This window comes from Wolffia australiana, chromosome 4 (genome assembly GCF_029677425.1).
Source record: "Wolffia australiana isolate 7733 chromosome 4, ASM2967742v1".
Taxonomy (NCBI): Eukaryota; Viridiplantae; Streptophyta; class Magnoliopsida; order Alismatales; family Araceae; genus Wolffia; species Wolffia australiana.
The window spans coordinates 12,376,823-12,381,508 of record NC_135838.1 but is presented as its reverse complement, the minus strand read 5'-3'; the positions used below and the strand labels follow the sequence as shown (position 1 = coordinate 12,381,508).

General features: G+C 51.6%; 1 non-coding gene across 1 annotated transcript; it reads right to left on the bottom strand.

The window, feature by feature from the left end:
* Window positions 1-660: 660 nt before the first annotated feature.
* Window positions 661-765, bottom strand: LOC144702797 (small nucleolar RNA R71). Its single transcript, XR_013581377.1, has one exon. It is a non-coding gene; the product is annotated as a small nucleolar RNA R71 (small nucleolar RNA).
* Between the last annotated feature and the right edge of the window lie 3,921 nt (window positions 766-4,686).

The window sequence follows — 4,686 nt, the reverse complement described above, 5'->3', positions numbered from 1 at the left end:
TATCCATAATTAGAGCTTATCAACTGGTGCCATTGCCGGGGAGCACGGTTTTACAGTAGCAATTTTTTCTTTTCTTTTCAGGTATTGTTGATTCATTTTCCTAAAGCTGCAGGACTATAAAATCCTCAGCTTATTATCCTTCTAACATTCTTCTGAAGTCTATGGTAGTGACAAGGTCCAAAGCCGGAGAGAGATCTGCAGAGAACGCTGCGCGAGACTCCACTCCAGAAACTAATGTCATAGAACCAGAAAATCAGCAAGAAAACATGGCAGAAGAAGGACGTCAACAGCATGAGAGAAGAAGAACCATGCTGGACAGATCAACACCCTCCGGAAGGTTGAGGCAAGCGGATGTAAATCTGAACATAGGTGAGTGTATCATGTTCAGGTATGACAATGCATTGATACAATCCTTACCTGAATTTAATGGATTGTCTGCACAAAATCCCTTGGAGTTTCTAAATGATTTCCATATTAGATGCTCTTCCCAAAATGTTCTAGGTTTATCTACAGAGATTTTAAAAATGAAATATTTTCCTTTGACTTTAAAAGATAAAGCCTTCTCATGGTATCGTAATTTAGGAGTCACCTTCAACTCTTGGGAAGAGATGCAAGGAAAATTTCTACAGAAATTTTACCCGCTCTCCAAGACTCATTTCTATATAGAAGGGAAATCCATAATTTTCATCCCCATGAAGGCGAGGCATTTAGTGAAGCTTGGGAGAGGTTCAATGACCTGTTGAGGAAATGCCCTCATCATGGAATTGAGCACTGTCAATTAGCCCAAATTTTTTATGAATTTCTCTCAGATTTCATGAAAAATAAGGTCAATTTAGCCACCAGTGGCACATTTTACACTACATATGAGGACGAGGTGTTTGACATTTTGGAGAGAGTTGCAGAAACTGACCTGTAGGAAATCGGAGCAAACCAAAATGGGAGAAATCTGCAGCCAAAGAGGGCAGGAGTGCTGCAAGTCAATGCAAAGGAGGTGGAGCTGCAAGCAGGCCTTAAGGAAACAAACCTGAAATTGGAGGAGCTCACCTCCACCTTGAGAAATGTTTTCCTTAACAATTCCGCAATAATTAAAGCTAAAATTTGCTCTCTCTGTTTCAGCAGAGATCATGAAGATGGAGCTTGTCAGTCCATGGAAGAGGAGGTGAAAGCGTTCAACCAACAACAACCATGGGCTGGACAAAAGAAGACTAGCTTTCAAAATGGAGAGAGCTTCCACCAAGGGAAAAAGCCTCCGTTTCAGTCCCAATTTCAGCAGAAACAACAGTTCCAACCTAGACCTCAGCAGCAGTACCAGGTTCCCTCTCAAACTCAACCTGATTTTCTACACTAAACCCGGTTATTTCTGCCATGATAGAGAAGCAGAATCAAAGATTGAGAGCGGAAATGGAGATGCGGATGCAGGTGATGATGGAGTTCCAAACAAGGCAAATGTTGGAATCACAAGAACAGATGAGAAAGCTGCTGGAAAGCCTAAAGCCAGGAACTGCTGAACCTCAAGGTACACAATTAGAACCTAACTGCACATCTAGTAGATTCCCTACTAAAACCATGATAAATCCATGCAATCTACACCATGTACAGCATTCCATTCATGATGAGATGAATGAGGAAGATCCTGAAGTTCTAGCAATCTCAAAACTGAGAAGTGGAAGAGAACTTCAGGACCCTTTATTAGAATTCTGCAGAGACATCAAGGAAGAAACATGAGAAAAGTAGAGAGAAGAGGAACCTTCTTATGCGAAGGAGCCTCTATCTTCTACCCATTCCTTATCCCTCTGCCCTAAAGAGAATAAAACCTGTCCTTGACTATGAAAATAGGTTGCTAGAAAATTTTAAAAAGGCCACTATGACTGTTACTGTAGAAGACATGCTTAGGTGTGCACCCTCTTTAAAGAAATACCTTAAGGATTCTTGCACTACTAGAAAACCTAGGGAAGTAGTGAAACTTTCAGAAAATGCATCTAGCATTTTGAATGCCATCCCTATCAAAATGAGAGATCCTGGAGCCCCTTTCATCACATGTGAAATTGGGGGAAAATTTTTTCCACAGTTTTACTACATACCGGAGCAAGCATAAGTATCATTCCAACAGCGTTGTACGAGGAGTATGGATTTGGGGAACTAGAGGAGATCCATATGGACCTACTCCTAGCTGATGGGACGGTTAGGCAACCTGAAGGCAGGTTGACTGACGTCATGATCACTGTAGAAAACTGTGAAATCCCGGTAGATTTCATAGTGACTGATGTAAAGATATCTGGGAATATTAGCGTAGCTCCTATAATTCTAGGACAGCAAAGACAATTATGAATTGGGAGAAGGGGACTATAGAATTCAATATTGGAAAAGAGAGAGTTCAAATTGATATATCGAAAATGATGAAGTGCCCCTTAGGAAGCAACGAAGAATTAAATTTGTGTATAGAGGATGGAGAGGTGGAAATTGTCAAGTAGTATTTATCGCATGTAGAAGGGAGAGAGCTAGAGGATGAGATTATGGACTCTCCTTCAGTTGAGGTAGGCCTAGAGTTAAAACATCTACCTTCATCCCTCAAATATGCATATTTGGATGACAAGAAAACTTTACCTGTGATCCTCTCTGATGCCGGACGTCGTCTCAACGGCGTCCGACCGTCACCGAGGGTAGGAACTCGGTGTCGTATCACTAACTAATCGGGTTACGTTCACAACGTCAGCCGATGGATATGCGGGGAACAGAAATACATGTATGACGATAACGAGGACGATGGTTCTACGATGGTACGTGCAATGCGCCGACAAGCTATGAGAGCCAACCCGGAGCGGGGACGGGGTCGCCAAGCTGGGTCGAACCAGCCCTCCAAGTCGCCCGAGGTGGGTCGAGCGCCGCGCCGTCGAATGGGGTAACTCCCACTGGAATGCTCACCTGCAGCGTCGGGCGTCCCGACTCGTACGGACAGGTAAGACGCCGTCTTTGTTTGTCGTTCTCTCAATCTGTCCCACTCACCTATCTAACCCGAGCGCGGTGGAGGCAATACGAAAGAATACTGAAGGAAATAAATGACGTAAAGAGGCGAGGGGAAGCAGAGTACCTTCGTCGCGCTGGAGACGGGATCTTCGTACCAACTGGTTCCGGAGGAGGGAGTTGTCGGGGCGCCGGAGGTTGACTGGTGCGGAGGGGTGGTTGCGCGCAGTCGGCGTGGAGCGGTGCAGGGAGGCGTGGTCGACGGCGAGCAGTGTGGTGGGACGACGTCGCGAGCAGGGCGGCGATGTTGCCGCGGTCGGACGACGGCGGTCACGGCTAGCGCCACCCGGAGCGACAGCTTGGTGAGGGCGTGGCGAGCGGCGACAGCGGCGCGGCGGCAGCGGCGCGCAGCGCGCAGCGAGGACGCACGGCGGCAGCGCGCGGCACGGGCGGCAGCGGGCGGGCGCGGCGGCGCGGCGGCGGCGTGGCGTTGGCGGCGCGCGGCGCGACGGCGCAGCGCGGCGCGCGGTTGGTGCGGCGGCGGCGGCGCGCGGCGCGCGCGGCGGGTACGCTGCCGGCGCGCGGCGCGTGGCGCGGCGGTGGCGCGCGCGGCGGCGCGCGCGGCGCGGCGGCGCGCGGCGGCGCGCGACGGCGCGGCGCGGGTGCGCGATCGGGCGCAGCGCGGTGCGCGGTGGCCAGCGTGGCGCGCGCGCGGGGCGCGCGTGGCGCGCGCGCGCGGCGCGGCGACGGCGCTGGCGACGGTGCGCGTCGGCGCTGGCGGTGGCGCGCGGCGGCGGGCGCGCGGCGGCGGCGGCAGCGGTGGGCAGCGGCGGTGGCGGCGCGCGGCGCGCGTGGGCGCAGCGCGGCGCGCGCGGCGCGGGCGGCGCGCGCGGCGGCGCTGCGCGCGCGGCGCTGGCGGCGGGCGCGCTGCGTGGCGCGGCGCGGCGGCGGCGCGCGGCTCCTTCCTCTCCCTTTCTCCTCTTCCTCTCTTCTTCTTCTTCTTTCTCCTCTTCTTCTTCTTTCTTCTATTCTTCTCCACGACCTGACCCTTCTTTCTCAAAATGCCATTCTTCAAAAATTTAGGTCAAGGTAAGGGAAGAGCCCACCTCTTCCCCTTATATATGGGTGAAGATGGCCCTTCCTTAAGTCCAATAACACAAAATAAAAGGGAGAGAAAATAAGCAAGAAAATAGGAAACGGGCTTGTCAGGCCCAACATAAAAAAAAGGGGGGAAAGGGTTCCTCCCATGGGCCCTTCCCCCGCTACACGACAATACGAATAAAGGGAAAACTATAAGATAAAGTAACTGACTGTAACGGTGTGCTCCGGTGGTCGGCGTCCGCGTCATGCCGAGTAACGGAATGCGGGATCCCGTGTTGCTGCGGCGGCTCGTCGTGGTGGCTGGACTCGTCTCGGTGGCGAGCTGGGTAGTGCCGGCTCCTCGGGTGATGGGTCGGGGAAGTCCTGCTGCTCCTCTGCTGCTGGCTCGATGACGTCCGGTGGTGACGCGCCATCACTCTCTTCATCACTTACTCAAAAACAAGAAGATGAATTGCTCAAAGTACTTAGAGAGCATAAGGAGGCCATAGGTTGGACATTTGATGACATTCAAGGAATTCCATCCTCGATTTGTGAACATAGGATATTTTTGGAGGAGGAAGCTAGACCTTGTAGAGAGCATCAAAGGAGGCTTAATCCTTATATGAGAGAAGTCCTTGAGAAGGA